Source organism: Perca fluviatilis, chromosome 5 (assembly GCF_010015445.1).
Source record: "Perca fluviatilis chromosome 5, GENO_Pfluv_1.0, whole genome shotgun sequence".
NCBI lineage: Eukaryota > Metazoa > Chordata > Actinopteri > Perciformes > Percidae > Perca > Perca fluviatilis.
The window spans coordinates 2396638-2412422 of record NC_053116.1 but is presented as its reverse complement, the minus strand read 5'-3'; positions in this window follow the sequence as shown (position 1 = coordinate 2412422).

The following is a 15785-nucleotide window of genomic DNA, read 5'->3' as shown; positions in this document are numbered from 1 at the left end:
ATAAGTGTTCTTGCAAAACAGAACATGGCAAAATAATAGTTTTTTCTCGATTATATTAGGGCTGCAGCTATCGATTATTTTAGTAATCAAATATTCTACCGATTATTCCATCGATTAATCGAGCAATCGGATAGGAAATACTTAGTAAGAAATACTTAGTAAACAGCAATAGTAAATATTTATAATTGCTGTTTACTAAAAAAAAGGAAACCTGTCGCTTGTTTTATATATATATATATATATATATATATATATATATATATTGATGTCAATAGAATGACTCGTTTTGCAGCTATAATGTTGTAGATCTCTACACAGCTTTTTGCTTTGGGGCTAGGTAAATCTAGTCTTCTATTATTTAATGTACACATGAGTTGGGGTCAAGTTAACCATTTAAGTTTGAATTTTATTTTATACTGTGCATTGTTGCAATGTGCTAAATAAATATTTGCATACTTTGTAATTGATTTATTCTTTGAAACTTTAATATTAATTTATACAATTGCAATGCCTTGATTTTAGTAAAGTTAGTACACAGTCATAGCCATAAATGCCATGGTACTATTAATTGGCATAATTTCTTTCGGTGTTTCGGGCTTGGTTTCCTCTTTTTCGGTTCTCGGTTTCGGCCAAGAATTTTCATTTCGGTGCATCACTAGTATATAGTAGCCTAAGAACAGAATAGCTTACCTATTATTATTATTATTATTATTATTATTATTTGAGGCACTTTCTTGCAGGATTTCACTGAACATATCAGACAACGAGGGTGCATGCCCCTCATCTGGTGCAGAGAGATGAGTCTTTCTATCTGTTCTCTGATCTCCTCCTGCGCTGGGCGCTGCTCCGTGTGCTGCTCCGTCTCCGCATCCATCGCGGCCTGGATCATTTCTCGTGCGCCCTGCTTTATTTCCGTATCGAAGTAATGGTCTTTATAACTCGGATCAAGTCCAGTCGCGTTGAAGTGCAGAGGATCCGAATAGATCTCACTGAAACGTGTGCTGACAGACTCTAAGAGCACTTTTCATTGTTTTCACTCCGTGGTCCGTCTCAACCTCTTTGCCTAGGAGACGCTTTGCAGGTGGATCGGATCGGGTACTGACACACGTGCAGGTCGCGGTTTTTTGTTTGCGTCATCACAACATTTCGGCCGTATTGTTTCGGTGATTCCGAGTATTTCGGCCAAAAACCCAAAATGCCCTTTTGGGACATTTTTGGCCGAAAATTTTCGGTGGCCGAATATTCAGTGCATCCCTAATTTTTTATTGCCAAATTCCAAGACCCTTAAAAAAAAAAATACATTACAATAGTACATTTTTGGTGGCCCAAATACTTTTCACCCCATTCCCCTTCTTGCCTCTGGCTCTTTACACTGGATATGCAAAAGAGCTGTTCACTGACCAGAGGGTAAATGTGACTGTACGATGTACGAATGTACACTGTTCTGGGGGACACATTTTCAGAAGCCCAATACACAGTGAGGAGCATAAAATATATATTGTGAGGAGAAAGAATAAAGGTTGCATGATGATGTAATTCACGTGCATATTAAGTAGCCATGCTGAGGGGAGGAGCCGGTTTGTCTCCGGCAGCAGCTACATTTCCAAAGATTAGAAGCAAACTAATAAAAAGTTACACTACAAACCGACAGCTTTCGTTTTAGCTTGTTGGTAAAACATGGCTATTAGCAGAGTAGCATGCTGTAGGCTAGTTGTGTAAAACATGGCTATTAGCAGAGTAGCATGCTGAAGGCTAATTGTGTAAACAGCGCGGTGGACGAGAGCAGCAGACGTTAGCTACCTTGTGTCGGGTTGGCTCCTTGGAATGGATGAGTACACTGGAGGTTTGTTACAGAGGTGATGTAGCAGCATGTTTGCAGCCTAAAATGATCCCAAACTTTCTGTTGTTTTCTCTCGCCTGTCTCTTCTCTTAGACCCTCGCTATTTTCGTCTTCCTTCATTTGTAATCTGGGCCGTCAGTCTTGTGTTTATATACTGTCTGTGCTTGTGTTGTGTCCGCAGAAGTGCAAACCTCTTGTGCGCTAGTAATAATCCTCCGTGCGGAAACACAGTGAGCCGTACAACCTTTGATTTAACAAAGCAAATTTTTTTTGTAATCAAATTATTCGGGTTATTCAAGGAATCGTTTCAGCCCTAGATTATACTATTTTGGTGATCGTTGGGAGCCGAAATTGAAATTCAATTAAAGGAATATTTCACCGCTGGAAAGCTGAATATATCTTTAAATTGGGTCAATTATATAGTAGAAATGTGAAGGAAAAAAAATTGAAATTGGTGCCTTCTAGGCTGAGAAAAGACATAAAATGTGTTTTTGGCTTATATGGATGAAAAACACCAAATCCCAGAATGCACCTGCTTTGCTGCTTTATGAGTCCACTCCCAAGCCACGCCTACCGCTTGACAGACAGACAGTGAGGCATTCAACTCAACTCAAGCGTGTTTTATTGTCATTTCAACCATATACACGAAACAACGTTTCATTGTGACTCAAGTGGTGTTACACATTTTAAATATATAAAAACGACATTATATAAAAACGACATACGAAACAGGCTACATTTAGTGCACACACACATTATAGGCTCCGTAAAGTTCAGCTAACACATACTAGCATTAGCGTTTGGAGTATAAACACAGCCGTGAATTAGCGTGCAATGTAGAATGGTCGGCATTTAACAGTCACAAACTCCACCAGCAGTTAGCAGTTAAATGGATACAAATCACATTTCTGCGCCACTCGGTGTTAACACAGCCCACCTCTTTTACCTGGCGACAGAGCATCTCTAGCTCGGAGGGCTAGCAGGCCTGGTAGCTGGACTGTCCGGTACACTATTCAGGCATGTTTCCCCAACACCAAAAACACAGCAGTCTCTGAACTTACGTTGGGAGTTTCGTTGAAGTTGGATGTAGTCCAGTTTGTTGTTTAATGAGCGGACACTTGCAAGCAGGATCCGTAAAGTTCAGCTAACGCATACTAGCATTGGTGTAGCTAAACACGGAGTATAAACACAGCCGTGAATTAGCATGGAACGTCGAATGGTCCGTATTTAACAGTCACAAGCTCCACCAGCAGTTAGCAGTAGCTAGTTGGATTTCATTTCTGCACCTGTCTGTGTTAACACAGCCCACCTCCACGGGCCGGCGAGAGCAGCCTGGTAGCTGGATAGTCCCGGTTCCGGTACACTGTTGTTCAGCCATGTTTCCACAACAACAAAAACACAGCAGTCACTGAACTCACGTTGGGAGTTTCGTTGAAGTTGGATGTAGTCCAGCTTGTTTTTTAATGAGCAGACACTTGCAAGCAGGATGGATGGGACAGGTGGCCGGCTAGCGTTAGCTTTCCACCTAGCCGATGAGGATGTCCACTAACCGGCTATCGGCATCGAGCGACACCGCTGGTCTCCGTGCAGGCGAAGCTCAGAGCGTGCCGAGTATTGCGTCTGTAATAACGTTTCCTCCATATTCTCCGATCTGTACCGATGTATCCCGGTGGTACACACGTCCGGTAGTTTGAATGCACATAATTGTTAAATGTTTTCTGCTGAAAACATAGAGCCTGTTTAGCGAAGCTTCAAGATGGCTGACAGTCGTTTTCATTAGGAATACCTCCGCCAGACTCTGCAGTCCAACCCCCTGTGGGCGGGGTTGAAAACATGCGGAAGTAGATCCTACTACTGGTTGTATACTTCAATGGCTGTAGTCCTTTGCTTGTGGCCAAAATATCCTCCGATGACGCAAAAATCATAATTTTACGTCATCGGAAGATTTTTTTCCAGACCCCCAATGCAGAGATCTCTCGTCTCAGGGGGACATGAGGGAGGGAAGCACGGTCATTAAAAAATACTATCGGGTTTCTACTGATACAAAGCTGAATGCTGAATCGGTGAAGTATCCCTTTAATTGCACAGCCTTAAAATACAGTCACACTTTTAAACCGTTTCGCTGTCAGCATTTAAACCGTGTTTAATCCGAGAACTGGATAAATAAACCTCACAAAATGCCACCTCTGCCTGGACAATGAACGTTTTTATCTCTGCGTAAGATTCACTTATTCGGTGTCTCAGTGGCTGTTTGACTTTGAATTAGTTTTGTTCAATCTGAGGACAAATCGCCACTACAGTTGCTTTTAAAGATAGAGTTGCTTTAATTTAGTCAACAGATTGCAGTCAAACATTTTTTCCACTAGGCTTGAATGTAATTTTTATCTGACTGCCTTAAACTTGAATTAACCTAACAAACTTATTTCTTGTACGTTATAAGCAAGTTTAATAAAAGTAAATTGCTTATCACCAATCGTTACAGACCTTTGACTTGTATATAAATCACATTTGGACCTTTTGAATATAAAGTTTGAGAATCCCTGCTATAGTGTGTAGTTTCTGTCTCCCCCATGAGGAATTCTAAGTAATGACAACAACACTGTCAACGCATCCACATCAGGGTGGAAAATTAGGCATCCACCAGCCAATTTTACCAGCCACTTATTTTTTTTACCAGACACTTTTTCCGGAATTCAAATTTATAAAAGAAAGTGCACTAGCATATTTTGAATTGCTTCAATACATAATTTTTTATTATTAATACATATGTTATTAATATAGGCAAATAAAAAGTGATGTGAAAAAAAGCCTGTTAAACCATGGTTAAATTGTGTTTGTTAAATCATAATTTACAGTAGGGATGCACCGAAATGAAAATTCTTGGCCGAAACCGAAAACCGAAAAAGAGGAAACCAAGACCGAAAACCGAAACACCGCAAGAAATTATGCCAATTATTAGTACCATTGCATTTATGGCTATGACTGTGTACTAACTTTACTAAAATCAAGGCATTGCAATTGTATAAATTAATATTAAAGTTTCAAAGAATAAATTATTACAAATTATGCAAATATTTATTTAGCACATTGCAACAATGCACAGTATAAAATAAAATTCAAACTTAAATGTTTAACTTGATCCCACTCATGTGTACATTAAATAATAATGTACAGGCCTACTGGCCTGCAGAAAGGTTTTAAAATTAAATGTTCTATTATAAAAAACAGTGCATTTAGGTCAAGTGCATTTTAAATTTTTCTCTGTACTACTACAAGAAAGTGCATTCAGAACAAATGTAACTGCTTAAAGATACAATATTTTCTCTGTAGGCCTTCAACATAATAGTGCATCAAAACAAAGACTGCCATAGCCCATATGTTAACTGTAGAACTTTAACAACAAATGCACCAAGAATTGCTCAATTGCAGATGTGCAAAGTGGATAATAAATATTTAAACACTAGACAAGCCCATTCTACTTCTTGAGATAAAGTGGCAGTTTTTTCTTGATGAAGAGTAGCTTCTCTGCTTTATCACAGTGAAGTCTGTTCCTCTTCTCATCGAGAACATGTGCTGCTGCACTGAACAGTCTCTCGCTGTCAGTGCTTGTGCGCGGAGCAGACAAGTACTTGCGTGCCATCTTTGCCAGGTCAGGAAAGCGGCCGTGATTACTTCTCCAGTAAGCAAGAGGGTTATCACTTCTAGGGATGGGGACTTCAGACCGATAACCATCTAGCTGTTGAGCGGTTGAGCTTGTCATCTGCCTGACATTTGAGAAAGATTTGAGAGTGTATTTAAATAGGGCCGGTGCATAAATAAACATTTTTATCAAATTAAAAAAATATCTAGCAGAAATATGGCTACAATCTGATAGTCACATACAGTATATAGTAGCCTAAAATCAGAATAGCTTACCTATTGTTATTATTATTATTATTAGGGGTCCAAGCCCGAGGGGGCAAGGGAACCGCATGTTGCAAGGCAACGCGGTTCACACTCCAGCGGAGCGTGGAACCCTATTGTTTTTCTAAGGATTTTTTTTATTATTCTTCTTCTTCTTCTTCTTCTCCGTGTAAAACTCCGACTGCAACCTAAACCGTACATGGTGGGGGGTTGCCCTTTTCAGGACTGGTCCAAAACCCCGCAAGGACCTCAGGCGCAAACATTCACCCATTTCCACCACCAGGTGGCGCTATAGCACTGCGCTCTGATCTCCTCCTGCTCCGTGGGCTGCTCCGTTTCCGTCTCCACGCGGGTTCTCCGCATCCATCGCGGCCTGGATCATTAGAGAGATAATGTTCTCTATTAAGACCCACATGTGTGAAGTGAATGTCGTGGGGAGCTCTTGGTCTGCGATATATGCAGCCAAGACACTCTTTTGCGCAAAGAGGCTTTGCAACATGTAAAAAGTGCTGTTCCACCGCATACTCACGTCTTGCTGGAACCGTTTTATTGGTGTTCCAAACTGATCTTCCATAGACTGCAAGCGGGAATAGGCCAGCTGAGAATGTTTAAAGTGGCCAACAATTCGTCTGCCTATAGCCAGTACGTCTTTTACGCTGCGTTGAGACAACACTCCCTCATTCACAGCCAGATGTAGTGTGTGGGCCATGCACCGTATTCCCTTCAGCTGGCTGTCTTCTATCGCTTTTGTCATATTTCTTGCATTGTCACTGACAATGACATGCACTTTTAGATTGGTCGATATGCCAGGTGTCAAACATATTGGCGAATGCACCAGAAATGGCTGCTGCTGTATGTAACCCTCGAAACTCTTGCGAATGGAGCAGAATCTTTTGCAGCTGGAAATCAGCCTTGATCCATTGTGCGGTTAGACTGAGCATACTGCTAATGCTGACGTCTGAGCTCCATATGTCTGTCGTGAAACTGATTGCTGAAATATCTGCAGCTATATGCTCATGGACATGAGTTGCAACGACATTGAGGCGTTTTCTTTTTCTGTGCCGCGTTCCTCTCATATTCAACATAGCGATCGGAATGTTTGGATTTAAGATGATAAATTAAACCCGACGTGGAGAAAGTCTTTGCAGATGCACCCCCTCTTGAAATTTCGGCATTACATGATTTGCAAATCACTGTCCGTGGGTCTTTCTCAGATACACTGAAATACGTCCACACCGCAGACATGTTGTCGGGTAGTGTCATAAATCCTTGTACCACAGCGCATGCGCAGAACGGATCGTGCAGGTGGAACGGATCGGGTACTGACACACATTAGGGTTGGGCGATGTCCCCTAAATTGGCAGTTGACGATGTTTACAGTAAAACATCGTGATGGACGATGATATCGTCGTCGGGGCGGGGGGGGGGTAGCTCATATCTCTTTACATAAATATTTTTTTCTACTACTATGGGCCAACAGTTAACATTGAAACGATTAGACATACATTTAAATGCCCTCTCTAAATGGTGCCCTGCTGGTAGGTTTCACTTGCAGTAAAGTAAATCAGATGTCCGCGATCTGCGTAACGACAGTACAGTGGGACGTTTGCCTTCAACAGAGCGACAGTAATAACCTAATATACCATCATTACTGAGTTGAAACTACATTCTCGGTTATGTTCGCACTGAATAACGCATTCAATAAACAGAAACATAACTCTTGCAGCGCATATTAACAGATGCGCAATATTAGCTCACATAAAATAGCACCCTCGTGAATTAGCCTACTGTTGCTAACGTACATTCATAAATCCTGCATAACATCGTCCCGTACCTGCAGGACCTCAGACTTACTTATTGATGCACGCACAGAGTAGTGTCGACAAACTTAGTCCAATGAGGGGAGAAAGGAAAGTGTGATAGCGTTCCAGGTTAACGCTTCTTTCTCTCTCACTCGAGACCGCTGCGTCCAACGTTACTAGAAGGTAGAGCGAGCTACAACTGACAGGGAGAGAGAGAGAGAGAGTATCACTAAGGCCAATCCAGTCTGCTCAAAGCCATGGTTCGATGATTCACAAATAGGTTGCACATAAAGGGGGAAAATGTAGCTTCCACTTAAGGAGCCCTATGTCTTGTCTTTGTGTCTTTGCTAGTTTAAGACCGACGCACTTGTCAATTTCCCGTCCAGCGCCCGTGACTAGGATTACTGTGTTTGACAGGGTGGGGGGGAGGCATCACGATGGTGGCTCTCCATCGTGATGTCGGCCAGCCATCACGATGGACGATGATATTGTCCATCGGCGATGATATCGTCCATCGGCACAACTCTAACACACATGCTGGTCGCGGTTTCTGTTTGCGTCATCACAACATTTCGTTGCAGCCAGGGGGGTCTAGGCACTCTCCGTTGGCTTGCGAGCTGGAAAAACCAAATTTTGGTCAGGCCAATCACATTGTGTATAGAGTCGGTGGGCGGGGATTATGGCTGCTGGGAACAGCGGTCTTCTGGAAGACTTGGAGTTCAGCTTCTCTTTGAGAAAAGAACAAAGAACGGCACAGAAATCATTCTTAAAAAAGGAAGATGTGCTAGGCCTACATGTTTAATGAACAGAAAAAAATATTGACTCATCTCTCAGTAACATAGTATTAAACAGTCCCTCCGGGATTTTGCGGCCTTTTTTTGAGATTGTTGAGGCCCAAAATGCCTGTATGCGGGAGCTTTTGTAAAGAAATTGCTATAAAATTTGCGATGCCTTTTGTATTTTTGTTGCAATGAAGTTGCGAGAGACAGTGAAAGTTGCTTTTTTGTATAGTTCTTTAAAAATAAAAAGGAAACGGAGAGAATAAAATTACTCTGGGCTGAGTTATCCTAGTAACCTTTCCAAAAAGGCTCAGGATGCTGTAGATGTTGGTATAATATGAAAATGTCTGGTGGATTTAAGACGTGCGTGCGTGCGTCAATCGTGGGGGGGAACTGAGCAGCAGAGAGCCGACAGGGTTAAAACAACAGCAGCTTTCAGCGACTGAAAAATCGTTACAGCATACATTGAAGTTTAATACAGGTTGATGGTCTGAAATGTTTTTCACGATTTTTCGCTGTTTGTTTTGTCAATGCGCCACTTGTTCGAAAAGTACCTTCTCTTTTTCTTTACTTCACCCTCAACAGTTTGTACAGTCATAGCTACTGCTGACTCCGCGTAGGGCCTCCTAACATCGTTTGGAAAAAAAGAAAAAAAAAAAAGGAGTTGAGGGAAATTTTCGTAAAAAAAAAAAAGAAAAAAAGAAAAAAATAGAAAAAAAAAAAAAAAAAAAAATTAATGTCAAAGCCCCGGCTGTGAACAGTTTCATTTCCTATAAGTTCTTCACAATAAAAGTCCTCAGTTAGTTTGGTATTTAAATGTTTTTATTATGAAGCAGCAAAATCCAGAAATGGGGATTCATTAACAGTAACATACGACTCCTATAAGCATTGTGACTTAGCAACAGCATTCTTTGACAAAAACTGTCCACTCCGTTATAAGGAATGTTTTACAATCCACCCGACACTGAGGCTAGTATACAAGGCAAAGTCACCCGCCACTTTGAAAAAATACCCACCATTGGCTGGTGGCGGGTGCTAATTTCCCACCCTGGTCCACATAATGCAAGCCTTCTGTGTTCGTGCACCTGAAAACAAACAAGTCCTGTGACCCAAATCTGAAAAAACTCAGCCCGGACCAGCGGACCTGACAAAATGGTGGAAGACGAGGAGATAGATGATGGTCTGGTAGCTAAGATAAGTCAAGCAGTATTTGCCAAACTCAGCTCCAGTCTGGATACGAAATTCCACCGCCGGAAATGGGTCGGAACTCACCAGTACTGAGTACCGGCACTTCTGTTGTCCCCATGAGTACCGCCACCTCCTGCGGTGAGTAGGTATGCACCCCTAAACACCTGCGTAACTGTGTATCTCATAGCAGCTTAAGTGTGCATTCACACGGGCGCCCGGATAGCTCAGTTGGTAGAGCAGCCTGGTGGAAATGAGGAGTGATTCTCCGCAGGGTTGTGCGGCGGAGGGAGTGTCATTAATTGTCCCATCTGTGTGACGTCCTGTTGTGTTCTTTAACCCCCCCAGGCCGTTGTGCCACCGCCCGACACAGGAGGACACCTGTGATCCAGTGTGCAGCCCACATCTGGAGCATAATCAGTCCGCCCCGGCAGTCACCTAATCCCACGCATCATACCAGAGCCCTATTTCAGAAAGCAGGTTTAGTGAAAACTCTGAGTTTGTTAACCCTGAGATGAGGGAAACTCTGGGTTTTCTGTTTCAGAAAGAGAGGTAACTTCACATCAGAGTCAGTAACTATGGTAACAGAGCCTGTGAACCTAACCTGGTCAGGAGCAGGTTTTCTTCAATAAACCTTGAGTTTCTCTCAGTCTCCTCCCTCTGACACAGCGCTCTTTCATTTCCTCATTCATTCATTCAGTCTGTATCAGGCGCATTTTAGCGCAGTTGGTTATCGGCATGAATAAAAAAAAACAGGGTTAGTTTATTAACCATGTTAGGCAGACTATAAAACGTTTTTTTTTTCTTTTTCTAAAACATGGCATTTCCTTGTGACGACGATCCCGTTGATGAAGAAGCTGCTTTACTTTACTTTGCAGGGTGTTATATGTTGGGAGATGATATTGAACCCCGACATTTTAATTTTCAGATAACTTCGTATTTGAGCAGTATCGTTTTTCTTCCCAGTCTGTAATGCAGCCTAGGCTACATAACCTCATATCACTAACGTCACCCATCTTGGACATGCTCTCCCAGCAGATTATTTCTGACACATTAATTGTTTTGCAAACAGCAGTTTTCTTTACAACATTGGGGATGCAGAGCATATTAGTAAAGCCACAGTAAAGCGCCGTCAGAAGAGTGCCTGTGACTAGCTCTGAAACGTTTTTTAAACGTTTTTGTTCACATTTAACAAGCTGGAATCTAAGTAATTTTTTAAGACAAAAGTAAAAAAATTCTTTAACCGACTAATCGATTATCAAAATAGTTGGCGATTCATTTAAAAGTTGACAACTAACCGAAGTTATTGTGCTGGGCCCCAAGCACCTCCGAACTTCATTATCTAAAGATATAACTACCGTGGATGGCATTGCCCTAGCCTCCAGCACTACTGTCAGAAATCTAGGAGTTATTTTTGATCAGGATATATCCTTTAACACCCACCTAAAACAAACCTCAAGAACAGCCTTTTTTCATCTTCGTAACATTGCCAAAATTGGAAGCATCCTGTCGCAAAACGATGCTGAAAAACTTGTCCATGCATTCGTTACTTCCAGGCTGGACTATTGTAATTCCTTATTATCAGGTTGCTCAAATAAGTCCCTTAAGACTCTCCAGCTGATCCAGAATGCTGCAGCGCGTGTTCTGACAAGAACTAAGAAAAGAGATCATATATCTCCTGTACTAGCTTCTCTGCATTGGCTTCCTGTAAAAACCAGGATTGATTTTAAAATCCTCCTGACCTACAAAGCTCTAAATGGTCAAGCACCATCATATCTAGAAGAGCTCCTAGTACCTTATTGTCCCACTAGAGCACTGCGCTCCCAGAATTTAGAGCTACCTGTGGTTCCTAGAGTCTCTAAAAGTTGAATGGGAGCCAGAGCCTTCAACTACCAGGCTCCTATCCTGTGGAACCAGCTCCCAATCTGGGTTCGGGGGGCAGACACCGTCACCACATTTAAGAAAAACTTAAAACCTCCTCTTTAATAAAGTTTATAGTTATGGAGTGAGGAGTTGCAACGTATGCCTGGATAGGCGGGGCAGGGTGTATAGCTGTAGACACAGCACCCCTGCTTATCTCTGCTTCTCTTCATAGTCATCAGATCCATCTGTCATATACTGTAATTAAAAATATATTGAGAGTAGAGGGAGGCAGGCCAGTACAGCCCGATCCCAATAAGTCTATCTTATCAAATCAAATAATTATTAATTTCTTACACTGCAGCTGTTATTCTTGTATTTGTATCTTATTCCATTGTAGCCTGTTCTTTTTTTTTTTTATCTCTTTCATGAAAGTTTTTAACTGCTCTTTAATGTTTTGTGTAAAGCGTTTTGAATTGCCTTGTTGCTGAAATGTGCTATAGAAATAAAGTTTATTTTCCCTATAACCTGCAGCCTGTCAGTCAGTCACCAGGGCATAGCCAGGGCATGGCTGCTTTAGACCCATTCTCACTCCCAACTCGTCAAATACGGACGCTTGGTCATATACGACGCAATAAGCATCCTTCGCACCGGGCAGAGCAGCAGCTCTGCGGCGCTGTAAGATGAGGTAGTATTAAGAGAGACAACAGTAGAGAGTAGTATGAAAGCCCAAAATGCCGCGTTGGGGGTGGGGGGCGTCAAAAAGTGACGCAAAACTCCCGACCAAGATCAAGACATTTAGCGTCAATAACAAACACCAAAGACAGCTGACCAAGCGTCTGTATTTGACGCGATGGGAGGGAAAATGTGTTGTTATATTGTATTGCAGCGGACGCTGTCAGCGTGGCGTTTTGAAAAGTTTAACCACACTTGGGACGGCTTTATTGGTATTTATGTGACTCGCTGCGACTTGAACAAGCTGCAGAGGTGACCTAGTTTGCTCCATCTGCTATGTGTGAGTATGTGTGTCATACGGAGGGAATATCTATTCATAATTCAAATTTAAAGTCCAAAAAGAAAACGAAGCAAGATCAAATTAAAAATAGTATTATTTTAATTAAAAATAGTATTATTTTACTATGATACTTGGAAAAATCATGCCAAAATTAAATGTGAAATGTAAAAGCTTAAATGGATGGATTTATTTAAATGAATAGAAAAAAATTTATAATTTTATTTTAGCCTTTCCCCTTTATAATTTTCAATTTGACATTTTATCTTTTGAATTTTATATTTTACATTTGACATTGAAATTTTAAGATTCACATTTTAGATTTCAATTTAACATTAAGCTTTTCATTTAGAAGTGACAGGTGTCAATTTAAATGAGGAGACGTGGCCCAACGGCTGGTGGGAGGGTCTGAAACCACTTCCAGCTGACAGCGGGGGCTGTGAGTATTACTGGCCGCCGGTAAGCAAGCGATCCCGGCCACCGCCAGCTGGCTGTCACCTAAGTCCGACAACATATCGGAGAAAATGTGCAATTGTCCATACATTTTTGTAAAACTGCCCATATTCAAACTGTACACAGTTGAATTCTCGCCTAAAACAGTCTCAGAAATGAATTTAGTGGTGAAATATCAGACGAAAAAAGCAATCAATTCTAGAATCTTGATCGGGAGTTTGCCGTAGTAGCAGCAGGCAACAACAGGAAACCTTTTACAATTTTCGTCTGCTATTTCACTCCTCATTTCCCCACAACGTTATCTAACTATAAGCGCGGTCCAATCATGCGAGGCTCAGCTGCGGCTCATCTAGAGATTCGGCATCATCGCCGCTACAGCCCGTAGTGATGTGCCCCGGCCCCGGGCGAGGGAAGGAGAAAGGCTTCTCCAGCAGGCTGAACCGGGCTCCCTCCCTTCCTCCCTTCCCCGCTCACATCGCTACCTGGATGTGTGACAGCTAGACGAAAAAAAAGGGGACACGCTGAATCTCTATGAGCCGCAGCCGAGCCGCGAGATTCTAGAATTGATTATTATTTCAACGCGGTACCACTAAATTCATTTCTGAGACTGTTTTACACGATAAATTAACTGTGTACAGTTTGAATATGGACAGTTTTCAAAAATGTATGGCCAATTGCACATTTTCTCCGATATGTTGTCGGACTTGGAAGCTCCAGTCTTAGGTGACAGCCAGCTGGTGGTGGCCGGAATCGCTTGCTTACCGGCGGCCAGTAATACTCACAGCCCCCGCTGTCAGCTGGAAGTGGTTTCAGACCCTCCCACCAGCCGTTGGGCCACGTCTCCTCATTTAAATTGACCCCCTTCACTTCTAAATGAAAAGCTTAATGTTAAATCGAAATCTAAAAGGGGAATCTTAAAAGGTCAATGTCAAATGTAAAACAAAATTCAAAAGATAAAATGTCAAATTGAAAATCTATTTGAGATTTTAATTTAAGTATTTCCATTTAAGCATTTCCATTTCACATTTAATTATGGCATGATTTTTCCTAGTAGTGTAGTAAAATAATACTATTTTTAATTAAAATTATACTATTTTTTATTTGGTCTTGCTTCATTTTCTCTTTGGACTTTCAATTAGAATTATTTTTAATTAAAATAATATTATTTTTAATTTTATCTTGCTTTATTTTATCTTTGGACTTTCAGTTTGAATTATGAATAAATATTCCCTCCATAGTGTCAGAGCTGAGCCCTGCTATCTGTGAAATATGACGAAAGGAATAAGAATATTGCCCTTACGTATGAGCTCTCAGGTACTGAAATTTGGCACGATTGATATTATGTGATATTATCCGGTTGGTACCCTAAAAAGTACCTCATTTCGGTACCCAACCCCACCCTAAACCCAACAAGGCTCGAAGGTGTTTCAGAGGTACTGCAGTGACTCTGGGAGGGTTTTATCTCCTGGTATTGGCTGGACAAACCCTGTGAGGAATTACAAATTGTGAAATCTTGAGTCCCTCTTTGTTTTTGTAATGTCATCTGTAAGGCTTAAATAATATAATAAAATGTACATTTATTATATTAAAACTTTTTTCATTGCTCTGAAAAGTATTTGACTTTCTTCCAAAGTGTATTTTAATCATTAATCTTCTTTGTGTGTATTTCTGAGTAAGTCTTGAACACTTCCGGACTTTTATTTTGAAGCTCAGCAACTGATCTGCACCGAAAACTGTAGTCTTCACTGCGGCTAACTTTACACTTTGAACAAGATGGCATCAAGCAGAAAGGTGTGTTAGCAGAGTCTCTTTGTTGTGTTGAGAAAGAGGTAAAATTAGTGATGGGCGAACGAAGCCTTGTGAAGCCTCTGAAGCTTCATCCTGATTGTATTGCAAAATGATCCAAAGCATCGAAGACAACACAGTTACATCCGGTGGTCAGCAGAAATGACAGCGGCTTACATACAGGTGTATGTAAGTAGGCTAATTAATAGGTTAATCAAATACATTGCAAGCCACTCATATACCCAGCGATGTTCCAGTGAATTTTAACGGGCCATTGGTAAGCACGCAGCGACATGAAGCGAAGCTTGTGAATGCTTAGCCTACTACACATACTTTAATTTAATCTCGTCTCGCAACATAGCCTACGTTGGAGGAAAGGCAACGCTATGGACTGTCAATCTGATGCCTGAGGTATGATTCCCACTACCGTTACATGTGGAGCATGTGTATCATGCTTATTATAGCTGTATGAAAAACACGTGTCTAGTTTATTCCGCTATAATTGTTGCAACAAAGTTATTTTACAACAATTATTGCTGAGTAACCTAGACAGCGCCGGCCCGAGCCTTTTGGGGGCCCTAAGCAGAATTTGATTTGGGGGCCCCCCCTCCCACCACGCGGAGTCACCTGTGCTTGACGATTATTGACATTGATGATTATTGCTCCCCCAGAAAATTTTGAATTTGGTAGATGTGATTTCCTGTATTCTGGTGCATTTTGGGGATGGTCAGCTGGAGAAGGGCAATACCTAAATTTGTTCAGATTCATAGCCTTTTGCTTTCTGATTTATTAAGGTAGTGACTTCACCCAACTACTTGGGCTTCAGGGCCAAACAATACTGACATACTCTGTGTTAGTAGGAAGTAGGGCTGGTATGGAGCTAAATCAGGGCCAAATGTTTTGTTAATTTGAAAAAAATATATATAGTTGAAAAACTAAAGCTTGAAATTGAAAATTTAAGTTTTGGTCAAAACTTGGAAAAAATAAAACCATGTATTCAAACTAAAAATAAGTGTACCAATTTTTCTTTCAGTTTGAATAAAATATAGATTAAATTCTGGAATTATTTAGAATAAATTATAAATTTTCATTTTTCACTTTTATATTTGTTTTCAGTTCCACATTTAATGTTTTCAGATTCAAAACTTATTTTTTTTACGGCTTCA